The sequence below is a fragment of the Capra hircus genome, chromosome 19 (genome assembly GCF_001704415.2).
Source record: "Capra hircus breed San Clemente chromosome 19, ASM170441v1, whole genome shotgun sequence".
NCBI lineage: Eukaryota > Metazoa > Chordata > Mammalia > Artiodactyla > Bovidae > Capra > Capra hircus.
In genome coordinates this window covers 12,463,166-12,477,786 of record NC_030826.1, presented here as the reverse complement: position 1 = coordinate 12,477,786, position 14,621 = coordinate 12,463,166, and the positions used below count along the sequence as shown (strand labels likewise).

The window sequence follows — 14,621 nt, the reverse complement described above, 5'->3', positions numbered from 1 at the left end:
GGTGGGGCTAAATGCCCTTATCTTCTGCCTTGGACTTTCTCAGTATTGCATGGGTATTGGGTTCTCCCCACACATCTCATTTGGGCTTCCCTGGTGGCTCAGCTGCAAAAGAATCCGCCCGCAATGTGGGAGACCTGGGTTCCATCCCTGGGTTGGGAAGATCCCCTGAAGAAGGGAAAGGGTACCCACCCCAGTATTCTGGCCTGGAGAATCCCCATGGACAGAGGAGCCTGGCGGGCCACAGTCCATGGCATGGCAAAAAGTCAGGCATGACTGAGCGACTAAGCACAGCAAATGAGAAGTCCACACACTGGCCAAACCAGACTCAGCTAGACCACGTGACACACAGGTGCTCTTCCCAGCCATTTTTCTCACAGGAAAGGAAGACAAGCCTTGGCCAGTGACAAATGTTTATTGAGCTCTAACTGTGGGCCCAGTGCTTCCCAGACGCTGGGCTGGGAACACCCAGGGATTAGCAGCCACTGTCTCTGGTAGCTTAAGGCTTAGAGTGAAGGCAGGAGGGAGAATCCCTGGGTGGAACTGATTGGCCAGGGAACAGATGAGTGACCTCTGGCCCAAAGGTGGAGATCCTGGTCCAGAAAAGGGCTTGAATGCCACCTTGGGCTTTAGGAATAGACAAAGTCATATTTTATTGGGAGCCCTGCTCCTCTTCCAAGCACTGTCCAGCTTTACCAGGCTTCCCACTCCACATGTGCGGTGCTGTCTTGGGGTCATAAGTCACCCTCACCCCCTAATCCTAACCCTAACCCCTTTGCGTTGATCCATCAGCCCTCAGGATCTCCTTACTACAAGGGCCCCGCTCCACTGTCATAGTCTGTAGGGATGAATCTGCTACATTCCCAAGCAGCCCTTCAAGTCTTAGCTCAGACCCCTTGCTGGCTGTGTGACTTGGAGAGACTGGCTACCCTATCTGAGCTCCCTCGTCTGTTAGAGTAGATGTTCCGACTTTCCTGAGCTATTGCAAGGCAGAGGGGTGACTGTAAAAAGATTTGTGATCTGCAGTGCTACAAAGGGTTGTTTATGTGATATCTAGAGTCTATAATTCTTTTGGAGCTCTGGTCCCAACCCCATAAGCCAAGGTTCCAGGCTCCAAGTTCCTGGAGGCTGAGGTCTTGGAGCTCAGGCCCCTCTAAAAGGGTTCCACTGCCAGCCTCAGTGGGCTGGGGTTGGGCTGGAGTGACTAGCCGGCACTCCTTTGGCTTTGCCAGGCTGTTGAGGGTGCTGTCCAGTCCTCAGTGCTGAAGTGGCACTGCCCCTCTGGTTGCCTACCTGCCCCAGCATGCAGCTGCCCCTGCCTCCAGCCTCCTAACAGAACTCACACCAAAATCCAATGTTTTCCCACTGATCCAATACTCTGAAGCATCCCTTGCATCTCTCAACAGTTGTGACCACTGCTGGTTTGAATCGGAAGTGTCCCAGAAAGTCCGCACCTAACAGGGAAGAACAGAGGTCAGTGATTTGAATCCCATGTTCTCTGGCATCAGTACTAATTCCCCCACTAAGGACATCACTATTGCCCACCCAGACTTCTCCTGTGAGTTGTGTGGAGGCTGAGGCCATGCCGAGTTTCCACAATTTTCAGGGGCTCAACCTGACCCCATCCACATCCATACCATGCTGACTCCCCTACCTTCAGGTTCAGAGATGGTGACTCCAGCAAAAAAAAAAAAAAAACTTCCTGGAATTCCTCTCATGCACATTCCATACAGTAGAAATACCTCTTCTACTCTGGGTGACCCCCATCTTCCATGAACCGACCCCTCCCGCTCCAATATCCTGGAAAGGAGGTGGCTTAACTGTGACGGCGGGGAGGTTGGGGAAAACCAAGAAGCAGCGACAGAAGCCTGGTACAGCTCCTCTGGGCAATGGCTAGTTCAGAGCAGAAAGACAGGAATGACGCTGGGCCCAACAACCAGATGTCCACGCTGATTTGCCCTGGCTCTCTATGGTCCCCCATCACGCCCTCCTAGCAGCTGAGGCTGCCTCGCGTCTTCTCAGCGTCAGCTTGAGGCGCAGAGCAGAACCTGGAGAGAGGAGAGGTAAGAATCATAGCGGAATGGTTTCCAGAGCCCCGCTGCCTGGCAGGCGCTGTCCAGCACATTCTAGGCAGGCCCAGCCCGGCGCCGACGCCGAAGACTGGAGACGTTGTCTTCAACGTGGAGGCCCAGGTCCAGCACCTAGCACCGCCAGAGGGCGCCCCAGATCGAGATTAGTCCTGGCGAGGCTGGCGCCTGAGCAGGTCTGCAGCGCCTCTCGCACCCGACTTTGCACCTTGCTTGGGAGGCAAGATGGACCACGCAGGGAAAAGCAAACCCAGGCTTGGCCTGCACAAGAAAGAGAGTCAAGAGTGAGGAGTTGAAACCGACGACCGGATGGGCAGCAGTGACTCTTCCATGAAAGCAAGGCCCACACACCAGGCCAGCCGAGAGCTCCAAATGCGCCTGGCTGTCCAGCGAGAGTTCCCGGGGTTGTTCCCCGGCCCGCGCCTCTTGGCAACCCCTGGAGCAGAGATCCGGCCACCGCATATTAGCTTGATGAAAGCTTAATAGTACTTCTGGAGCTTTCAGGTTGCTAACTAGGGCGCACCCAGTGCCCTGTGTCTTTCCTGATGCCATGATGGGGTGGGCATATAGGCTGCATGATGCCCGTATCCGAGGCCAGAGGTTGATAAAGCTGGGCTCCCTGTGGCACTGTGCTCAATCTCAGCTTCTTTCTACAGTCCTAATACCTCTAACCCTCCACCCTCTTGGTTGCACCAAGTGTCCACAGTGGTGTGTTTAGGAACCTATACTTCCTGGTTTCATCTCCTCCCTTCCACTTACTCTCTAGTATCTGAGAGCGTGCTTCAGAAGTTAAAGGGGGTGAGGTTGTTGGTATGAATCAAATAAAGACAGCCTGAGATTCTGGTGGAGTGGTTTCCAAGTTACCTGATTTCAACTCTCTGCATGTTATTTTATCTTGCAATGGCATTGATTCCCCAACTCGAGACAGTGACAGTCTGACCTTCTGTTAGACTCCAAGGAGAACTTCCAAACAACAGAAGATATAGGGGCTTCCCTGCTGAGCCAGTTGTCAACAATCTGCCTTGCAATGCAGGGGACGCGGCTTTCGATTCCTGGTCAGGGAACTAAGATCCCACGTGCTATGAATCAATTAAGCTGCTGCGCTGCAACTAGAGAATCTGTGTGCTGCCACCAAAGAGCCTGTGTTATGCGACTAAGACCCAACACAGTCAAAAATATAGTTTTTAAAAAAAATTTTTTAAGAGAGAAAGAGTAATTGCATTATCTCAGCAGAACTGATAGAAGAGCACAGACCGTAAAGGTCAAACCCCACACTATCATTTTCTCACACCTTCTCCCACTTGCAAGTCAACATACATACATCTCTCACCATACATTCCCTAGAACAGAGATCAAAGGAATCAAATAAAAATTAAAGCCTTGAGACTCTTTCATCAGCAGACCTCCACAGGTAAGTTATTCAGGCAATAGGAAAATGATATCAGATGCAAATTAAAATCACAATATAATTCCATAAACGTACCAGAGTAAGTAAAATTACAAGGATTGGCAATACCGAGTGTTGGCAAGGAGGCTCCTATGAATTGGACATTTGCACCCCCTCAAAATTCATATGCTGAAATCCCAGCCCTCAATATGATAATATTAAGAAGTGGGTGGGGCCTTTGGTAGGTGATAAGGTCATGAGAATGGAACACTCATGAATGGTGTTAGTACCCTTATATGTGACACCCCAGAGGGTTCTCATGCCCTCCTTTCACGAATAACAGTCTGTGAAGCAGGCACCACATTTGGTGACACCTTAATGTTGGACTTCCCAGCCCCCAGAACTGTGAGAACAAAAGGCTGATGGGACTCCCTTGGTGGGTGAGTTAATTGCCAGATCAGAGAACTAAGCCCACTGAGCCAGCACTACAAGGAAGAGCCCGAGCACAGTGATGAAAAACCCCACGTGCCACATACCTGCATGCTGCAACTAAGAGCCAACACAAATAAATATTTTCCTAGATGTTTCCTGTTCAAGCCACCCATTTAACAGTATTTTTATTATAGCAGCCCAAATGGTTTAAGACAGAAATCAGTACCAGGAAGTAGGGTGCTCCTGTAATAAGCCTAAAAATGTGAAAACAGCTTTGGGACCTGGTAATGGTAGAGGCCAGAAGAGTTTTGAGATGCAGCCTCTAAAAAGCCTACACTGCCATGAAGGGACCTTCAAAGGCAATTTGAGTGTGGCCTCAGAGGAAGAGGAGAGCTGTAGAGAAAGCCTTAATCTTCTTGCTGTTGTTCAGTTGCTCAGTCATGTCTGATTCCTTGCAACCCCATGGACTGCAGCATGCCAGGCTTCCCTGTCCTTCACTATGTCCTGGAGTTTGCTTGAACCGGTGATGCCATCCAACCATCTCATCGTCAGTCATCCTTTTCCCTTCATACCTTCAATCTTTCCCAACATCAAGGTCTTTCCCAATGAATCAGTTCTTTATATCAGAATTCTTAGAGAACAGCTAAGTGATGGTGAATTGAATATTGGTAGAAATGTGGGTTGTAAAGGCCATCCTGATGAGGTCTCTGGAGGAAATAAACAACATTGGAAATTGGAGGAAAGTTAATCCTTAGTAAAAACTGGCAAAGAACTTGGCTGAACTGTGTTCCTGTTCCCGAGTTCTGTGGAAGGTGGATCTTGCAAGTGATGCCGCTGGATGTTTAGCTAGGAGATTTCTAATAAAAGCATTGAAGGTATGGCTTGGCTCCTCCTGACTGCATTCAGTAATATGCAAGAAGAGAGAAATGATTTATAGGTGGAATTGCTAAGCGAAAAAGAGCAGAACTTAAGATTCTCAGCCTATGCATTTTGCAAAAAAGGAGAACACTAACAGTGTAGCCAAGCAACCATGTGATAAGGAGAATGGTGTGGCTCTCAGGAGAAATCGAGCCTTCTTCCAAACAGCCTGTGGAAAACGAACATGGGCTGGCTGACTTCAAGTGCAGTGAGCAGCCAGCCTCACTGTAGAAGTCTGGATATGTTGGACTCCTTCATAAAGATTACATCCTAAAGGCAGCACAATCCATAGCTTGGAGAACTCCTTACACTTTCTAACAAGCAGGAGGAGCTAGAACTGGGGGCCCAGTAGCCCCACTTCCCTCTCAGGCTCCGTTCAGGACACTCACTCAGGGAACTGGGAAGAGACAGGGAGCCCAATTTACCTGTGCCTTTTGAAATTCCTTCTTTCCGTCTCTGTCTCTCCTTACCTCTGTCTTTCTCTTTCCTGTTTCTTCTTGGTGTCTCTTTAGTTTCAAGCCCCCAGTTGAGTTTGTCTGTAACCTCTCACAGCTCCAGCAGGCATCAAAGCAGCACCACGCGGAGCCACAGCCGCACGCTTCCCTCCGCCCCAGACCCCATGCCCTGCACGAGCCACACCTGAGCCCGCGACTGTCCTCACGCCTCTCTGCATTCCTGGTGACTCTGACATCACCCACTTAGACACTGGTGTCACAGCACCCTGGGGCAGCAGCTGTTTTATCTGCATGAGTTTGGCTGCTGTTCTAGTTAGAGAATGTTCTGGAAGAGAGGTTTCAGCTTGACACCCTTGGAACCTAGAGGCCATCCCAAGAGCAAGAGGCTAGAGTCCCTTGTGCAGCCCTAATTACCAAGGTCAGCGATGTGGAGCCCTGTACCAAGATCACGGGGCGAAAATCTCTGGAACTGACCAAGCCCCATAGCAACTGTTGCCATGAGCCTCCTGATCCAAACAGGCCAGTCCCCTGATCCCATACTAGGTAAAATACCCACCCTAGTACTCACCCTGTAGCATCCTAACCACTCACCTAATGCCACTCTTCCAGCAGGGATTTTCTTTGTCTTGAGGCCATAAAAATTGGCTGTGTTATGCTTAGTCACTCAGTTGTGTCTGATTCTTTGAGACCCCATGGACTGTTGCCCTCCAGGCTCCTCTGTCCATGGGATTCTCCAGCCAAGAATACTGGAGTGAGTTGCCATGCCCTCCACCAGAGGATCTTCCCAACCCAAGAACTGAACCCAGGTCTCCCAAATTGCAGGTGGATTCTTTACCAGCTGAACTACCAGGGAAGCCCCCAAATTGGCTACTAGTCCACAAAACAGGTTGGCTCTCCTGTGAGCCAGCCCCGGGTTCTAAGTGTCTCTAGTAGACTGCTAGCTGCAACTGCTGAAGCCCCTGCTCTGCAATAAAACAAATCACTGCAATGAAAGACTGCATAGCAACCAGAGAAAGCCAGCGCACAGCAAGAAGACCTATTGCCACCAAATAATAATTTAAAAAAAAAAAAAAAAGACCCTGCTTGCTTAGTAGCTCAGTAGTATCTGACCCTTGTGACCACTTGGACGATAGCCCATCAGGCTCCTCTGTCCATGGGATTTTTCAAGCAAGAATACTGGAGAGGGTTGTCATTTCCTCCTCCAAGGAATCTTCCCAGGGACAGAAACTGCTTCGCCTGTGCCTCCTGCAGAATTCACTGCAGGTGAATTCTTTACCTGATGAGCCATCGGGGAAGGCTCCCCTGCTCCCCAAAAAAGAACCTATGCAGACAAATAAAAACAACAGCAAATACCTGGAGACAGCTGGTGTCTGCACTTCTTCTTCCCAATTAGGTCCAAACAGTGCTGGTTTTCCTGGCAGCTGTCAAGCGACCACCCTCAGTCACATTCTCCTCTTATGGGGACCAGAGGAACAGCTGGGGGCTGAGAACCCGTCCCCCTGCCTCGTGGCCACAGCAAACCCCAGGACAGCGTCCAAAAACAAACACGAGTCTCCTAGGACCCTGAGAGCTTGTCCAGAATGTGCAGCACAGCTGCACGTGTGGCCGTGACAAAGGCAGGAGTGATCACTGAGGTCCACGAGTACATAGTGGGAGGCTGAGTTCCGAGCTGCTGTTCCCTGGCTTTTCCCCATAGGTTATTACAGTTGGAATGATGTTCCCATGATGCTTCAGGTCCTACCCAGCACTGCCCCTCCCCTGCTTTGCTGTGTGGCTTGGGATGGTTTGCAGCCCCTCTCTGGGCCAGTAGCCTGACTGTACAGTGTACAGTAGGTAGGACTGGGCAGGAGTAGCAGTAAGTGTTGGTGTGTGTGCAGAGCCGGTTGTCCCCGCCCACGTCACTTGCATAACAAGTCCTGCCACTGGGATCAGACGGATGTGTCCTAATGGCTGAGAACCAGTGTCCAAAAACAAACGCAAGGCTCCCAGGACCCTGAGAACTTGTCCAGAGTTTGGCTGGGTCAGGTAACAAAAGCTCCAGGCTCTGTTTTCTAGTCCAGGCCATCCTCCCTGAAGAAAGAACGGTGAGGCTGGTCTCCCGACAAATATTTATGGAATATATACGTGCCCAGGGGGGCCACTGGGGCCATGGAGAGAAGCCTTTCCTGGGGAAGGGGGCAGGGTGGGGAGACGGAGAAGGGTGCAAACCAGTGACCTGCCCTGTGACCTCTACACCCAGGGTGCATAGTCCAGGATGAGGGGTCCCAGCTGGGGAGACCTAGCCCATTCGGAAGCTCTGGGTCCCAGGAGCCTTCGGGCATGGACTGGTTAAAAATTAGTCCCCTTAGAGGAGTTGTGATCAGCCTAGAGCGGCCAGGCTCAGGACTTAAATCATGATTTAACAGGAACCCTGCATCTCATCTCAGCCTCAGAGGGGATCCCAGCCTCCTCAGGTTTCTTGTGCCAAGTACACTCGCCCTTCCAGAGTCTTAGTTTGTCAGCCTCTTTGCCTTCCCTTCTTTGGTCAAATCGCTGGCCTGCACTAGGGCCACGATGCCTTGCCCCGCCCACTCCCCCACCCCCCGCCCACTTCCCCGGCTCAGAGCCTGCCCGGAAACCCAGCCCTTTCCCCTGGGTGAGTTCTGGTTAAGAGATGACACTTGTTCCCGTCGGGCCCCACCCTACTGCTCCGAAGGCGCTGTCCAGCCCACGGTGCTGAAGCGTCCTGGGCCCCGCCGACCGAGAACAGACAGCAGTCCTGCCTGCAGCCGCCATTCCCATCCTGGCAGGCTCTGGCCTCGTTCACACTGGCCTAATAATCCACAAGGATCCTTGTCTGCCTAGCGCGTTTAAACTAGAATTGCGTCAGAGGCCCGAGTTCCTTGAGAAGGCCCAGGGAGAGTCTATGTTCGCCTGGGGTGGGGGTGGGGGCGTCAAACGACTCCAGAGGGGGCAATAGTCAATTTTTGTGCTCCATCCTGAAACCAGTAGAACTATGGGCATCTCCATAGACCCCTTTAGACTTGGCCTATGAGTTCTATGGGGAGACTGGGCCCAGAGGAGGGTCCACTCACTTTGAAGGAACTCAATTCTTCCCACTTGCATCCAAACCCAGCAAGCCCTACTACCTGAGCAGGGTAGGGTGAGACAGACATACCCATTCCCTGCAGTAAAGATGTCTCTCCTTCCACTCCAGATGACCTTGACTTCTGTGGGTGTTCACAGCCTCCCCCCAACCCAATGCCCAGACAGGTAGGCGAAATCAGGTGTCCCCAGTGGAGAGCTCTGCAACTTGGAGTCCCAAATCCTGTCCTTCAAGGAGTAAATGACTCAGTTGCTTAGTCACTTGAGTGTAACTGTGATGGCCATGATACTGGGCAGCATGGAAAAGCTGGCTATAGGGCAGAAATTAGTCCAGAACAGAGGGCTGGTCAGTTGGTGAAGGAGCAGCCCCCTGGTGCCTAGGACCAAGCCCACACTGGACCTACCATGCTCTGGCTCATCCCGTGACCCCACAGGGTCATCAAAGCAGCCCAGAACTCAGTCCTACCTCCTAATCATCATCCAAGTCTCTTTTCAGGCTCAGAGAAAGAAGTAGAAGTCTAAACAAGAGAGTTTTGAGAGGATGCTCCAAAGGAGCTGAGTGTGGCCAGCATTCATTTGGCAGAAGTAAATATCAGGTTCTGGTCTCCTCAGATTCGTCTGAGGACCCATGTCCAGTGCCCACAACTGCCAGGCAACTCCAGTTTAAGGCTCTCTGGGGCATATAGTACATTTTGGCTGGATGTGGCTTGAAGAGCCCCAGGGGCAGTGCACAATGGCAGGGCTGAGTTCACACCAAGAGGAAGGGCAGGCAGCATTCTCAAGACTGTTGAATCGTCTCAGAATGAGGATTCTTAAAGTTGGCTATTGTGCCGCATGGTGAATCAAGTTGCTTGACCCCTCTTTATTCACCCTGGATGAGTGCCTGAAAATGGTTGTGTGGGACAGGAGGGGACAGCCATCCACAGAAGGAGATGGTCTAAACCCACCTCTCAACACATGGGCCCCATACTGTAGCCCCCATGGCTGTGCTAAGTCACTTCAGTTGTGTCTGACTCTTTGTGACCCTATGGACTGAGCCCGCCAGGCTCCTCTGTCATGGAATTCTCCAGGCAAGAATACTGGAGTGGGTTGCCATGCCCTCCTCCAGGGGATCTTCCCAACCCAGGGATTGAATCTGTGTCTCTGCTCTATCATGCTTTGGCAGGTGGATTCTTTACTACTGGTGCCACAAGGGTAGCTTGTTGGCAATGAATTAATCACTAATGTTGTCCAGGGCATCACAGTGACCCCAAGAAGTAGACAAAGTGGATATTACTAACCCATTAGGTAGATGAGAAAACAGGGGCAGAGGAGGCATGGTACAGTTACCAAAACCCCAGAGAAAGTCCAATTTTGTGTGTGTGTGTGTGTGGTGGGCAGTTTGTGGGATCTTAGTTCCCCAACCAGAGATTGAACCTGGAGCCACAGCAGTAAAAGTGCCAAGTTCTAATAACCCCTGGACGACCAGAGAATTTCCCCAACTTTCTGCTCTTCAGCTTAGTGCAACACCCTCCTTCCTGTCCCCAGATCTCCGCTTCATCCATCAAGGAGCTGATGCTAATGGAGGTCCCCTCCATCAAAGCCAAACAGTTCTGGTTACCATGGTAACAAATAACCACTTCAGGCTCTCAACAACATAGTCCCAGGAGGACACAGGGAAGGCTCCTGTTGCCCGAAGGCCAACATGCCAGACCTTGGGTGAACATGCCTACAGCCACGGCAAGGACATGAACAGCATCCAAGAAGGAAGGGGGCTGCTGGGCAGATCCTGGGGAGGGGAGGGGGCCTGGAGAGAGCTCTGACACCCCCTGCATGTGCTGGGCCCTCGGGCAGTGAGTCAGAACTGCTGTCTAAGCTGCTCACTGCAGTAGTTGAGTCATAGCTATGCCAAGCTCCTGGGGAAGAATGTGAATATATCCAGCAGGACTGGCAGAATGAGGGAAACTGAGGGGCTACTGCAGGGACTTCCCTAAAGTCCAGTGCAGTAAGGATCCTGCCAAACTGAATGATTAGGCATCCAAGTGACCTAGAATTCCACTACCTGAATTACCCAGGGGGAAGGTTGGGAACATCAAACTGGGCAGTGTACAGGGCAATAACAACTCCCTTACACATCTCCAGGGGGTTGCCATCCCCTCTTCTGCTCCCATCCCCAATTCTGTATCCCCTCATCCCCCCCAAAACAGAATTGGAGACTAAGGTTGAGAAAAATTTCCCAGAAAGGAGATTTACAGAATAGATTTTTAAAAACAGCTAAGAAACTTAGATGATTAAACTTCATTTTAGTAGGAGTTCTAGAAGGAGAAAATGGTAGGACTATTTTTTTAACCCCCATAATGGAAGAACATGAGTTGACAGGTGGAAGGGACTCACACGGTATCACACACAATGGATGAAAAATACCACGAGGCACGGCACTGACAACAGCTTCCCCAGCAGCTCAGTGGTGAAGAATCCACCTGTCAATGCAGGAGACGTGGGTTCAGTCCAGGTGGGGAAGATCCCCTGGAGGAGGAAACAGCAACCCACTCCAGTATTCTGGGCAATCTCATGGACAGAGGAGCCTGGCAGGCTACAGTTCATGGGGTCGCAAAAGAGTCGACCAGACTAAGCCACTGAACACATGAACACATAGATAAAGAAGTCCTAAAGTTTTCTGCAAAAAAAGTAATCAGACACTAGGGACTATGAATTGTTGTAGCACATGAGAAAAAACTCCAAACTCTGGAGGGAAAATTATCTCCAACTTAGGAATTATCTCATTCAAATATCAACCAAAGAAAATATCATTAGATGTTGAGGTCTCAAAAACTTACCTTCCATGTGCCTCTACCAGGAAACTGCCAGAGAACGTGCTCCACGAAAAACACCAAGAAAAAAACTAAGGGAACTGCCCTGGTGGCCCAGTGGTTAAGATACCACCTTGCAATGCAGAGGAGGCAGGGTTCGATTCCTAGTTAGGGACTAAGATTCCATATGTTACAGGGCAATTAAGCCCACACACCACAACCACTGACCCTGCAAGCTCTAGACCCCATGCTCCTCAATAAGACAAGGCCCCACTCGCCCCAGTGAAGACCCAGAAGAGCTTAAAAAAAAAAAAAACAAAGAATGAGAAAGCCATGAGATCCAGAAAAAGAGGACCTGTTATAGGAGGGGGCCTGGGGACCCCCAGATGAAGGGGTAGAGATGCTCTCAGGTGAGCTGTGTAGCAGCAGTACCAGGCAGTTCCCAATCCAGGAGCAGGAGGCCTAGGAGCCTCTGGCATTCTGCAGCGTAAGGAGGTCAGAGGCACTTATGAGCCCGTCAGCATGATCAAGGGTGTTTGCTGGCTCCCGAGGTCAGATCAGGACTTAATTAATAATAGGTGTACAGAAATGGAATAGAGAGCCCAGAAATAGGCCTACACTATATGCTTAACTGATTTTTTTTTTTTTTTTTTTTTGGCCACATTGCAGGACTTACATGATCTTAGTTCTCTGACCAGGGATACAACTTTTGTTTGTCGCAGTGGAAACATGGAGTCTTAACCACTGGACCACCAGGGAATTCCCAGTCAACTGATTTTTGACAAATGCACCAAAGCAATGCATTGCGGGGTGGGGGGGGGAGGGGCAGGCAGGGGGTGGGTGAGGAAACAATCTTTGCCATATGCACCCTCCCCCAAAATAATTCAACTACAATCTTATACTACATAGAAAAGTTAACTCAGAATGGATCATGGACCTAAACATATGGAGTAACATTCTAGAAGAAAACTTTGAAGTGATAAAGCATTTGGGAAAGACTTCTGAAATATGGCATAAAATGCATGAGCTACAAAAGAAACTAAGCAAGTGAGAAATAGGTCAGCTATTAACTACAGGAAAAACAGAATATTTTACAAAATAGGAAATGCAATTCTATTGCATAACAAGGTTCTGTTCTGAACAGTATTTGCCTGCTCATAATAATGAAGGAATGAAAAAAATTAACGAAAGGATGGGACATCCCTGGTGATTCAGTGGTTAAGACTCCAGGCTCCCAAATGCAGCAGGTCTGGGTTTAATCCCTGGTCGGAGAACTAGATCCCAAATGCTACAACTAAGATCCAGCGCAGCCAAATAAATAAGTATTTAATAAAAACAATGAAAAGTAATTCTCTGGCAGTCCCCAGGTTGAGACTTGGCAGTCTTTGTGTTTCTGTGTTGGGACCGAGGTTCAATCCCTGGCCAGGGAATGAAGATCTGAAAGGCAAGCAATGTGGCAAAAAATAAAATAAAATACTCAATACAGTTGCCTGTGCTACACAGTAGGACCTTGTTGTTCGTCTATTTTATATATAGTAGTGCATATATTTTAATCCCAAGTTACTAAATTATCCTTTCCCAACCCTGGATAATGTGATTTAAATTCAGTTCTGCCAGGACCCATACTGGACAGGGGGAAAAAATACAGGGAATGAGGACTTGCACTCCTGATCCTGACAGATCAGGGAAAGGCCAACACAGTCTCTGAAACAGGGAACCCAGCCTCTACCTGACCTGTCCTCTGCATCCTTGGATGGATACCAGGAAGGGTGTCTGAATCTGGCAATAAGGAGCTCATGATCTGAGCCACAGTCAGCTCCCGGTCTTGTTTTTGCTGACTGTATAGAGCTTCTCCATCTTTGGCTGCAAATAATATAATCAATCTGATTTCGGTGTTGACCATCTGGTGATGTCCATGTGTAGAGTCTTCTCTTGTGTTGTTGGAAGAGGGCGTTTGCTATCACCAATGCGTTCTCTTGGCAAAACTCTATTAGTCTTTGTCCTGCTTCATTCCGTGCTCAAAGGCCAAATTTGCCTGTTACTCCAGGTGTTTCTTGACTTCCTACTTTTGAATTCCAGTCCCCTATAATGAAAAGGACATCTTTTTTGGGTGTTAGTTCTAAAAGGTCTTATAGGTCCTCATAGAACCATTCAATTTCAGCTTCTTCAGTGTTACTGGTTGGGGCATAGGCTTGGGTTACCGTGATATTGAATGGTTTGCCTTGGAAACAAACAGAGACCATTCTGTTGTTTGAGAGTGCATCCAAGTACTGCATTTCAGACTCTTTTGTTGACCACAATGGCTACTCCATTTCTTGTAAGGGATTCCTGCCCACAGTAGTAGATATAATGGTCATCTGAGTTAAATTCACCCATTCCAGTCCATTTTAGTTCACTGATTCCTAGAATGTGAACGTTCACTCTTGCCATCTCCTGTTTGACCACTTCTGATTTGCCTTGATTCATGGACCTGACATTCCAGCTTCCTATGCAGTATTGCTCTTTACAGCATCAGACCTTGCTTCTTTCACCAGTCACATCCACAACTGGGTATTGTTTTTGCTTTGGCTCTGTCCCTTCATTATTTCTGGAGTTATTTCTCTACTGATCTCCAGTAGCATATTGGGCACCTACCAACCTGGGGAGTTCCCCTTTCAGTATCCTATTATTTTGCCTTTTCATACTGTTCATGGGGTTCTCAAGGCAAGAATACTGAAGTGGCTTGCCATTCCCTTCTCCAGTGGACCACATTCTGTCAGACCTCTCCACCATGACCCTCCCATCTTGGGTGGCCCCACACAGCATGGCTTAGTTTCATTGAGTTAAACAAGGCTGTGGTCCATGTGATCAGATTAGCTAGTTTTCTGTGATTATGATTTCAGTGTGTCTGCCCTCTGATGCCCTCTCGCAACACTACCATCTTACTTGGGTTTCTCTTACCTTGGACGTGGGGTATCTCTTCATGGCTGCTCTAGTAAAGCGCAACGCATCAAATCCCTTATGATTATACAGTGGAAGTGAGAAATAGATTTAAGGGACTAGATCTGATAGACAGAGTGCCTGATAAACTATGGTTGGAGGTTCGTGACACTGTGCAGGAGACAGGGATCAAGACCATCCCCATGGAAAAGAAATGCAAAAAAGCAAAATGGCTGTCTCAGGAGGCCTTAAAAATAGCTGTGAAAAGAAGAGAAGTGAAAAGCAAAGGAGAAAAGGAAAGATATAAGCATCTGAATGCAGAGTTCCAAAGAATAGCAAGGAGAGATAAAAAAAAGCCTTCTTCAGCAATCAATGCAAAGAAATAGAGGAAAACAACAGAATGGGAAAGACTAGAGATCTCTTCAAGAAAATTAGAGATACCAAGGGACCATTTCATGCAAAGATGGGCTCAAGAAAGGACAGAAATGGTATGGACCTAACAGAAGCAGAAGATATTAAGAAGAGATGGCAAGAATACACAGAAGAACTGTAC

General features: G+C 49.1%; 1 long non-coding RNA gene across 1 annotated transcript; it reads right to left on the bottom strand.

Annotated features, from left to right (window-relative positions):
* Window positions 423-6,945, bottom strand: LOC108638225. The gene is made up of 3 exons (XR_001919654.1): window positions 6,630-6,945; window positions 1,819-2,045; window positions 423-1,451 (listed from the first exon to the last, which is right to left on the bottom strand). It is a non-coding gene; the product is annotated as an uncharacterized LOC108638225 (long non-coding RNA).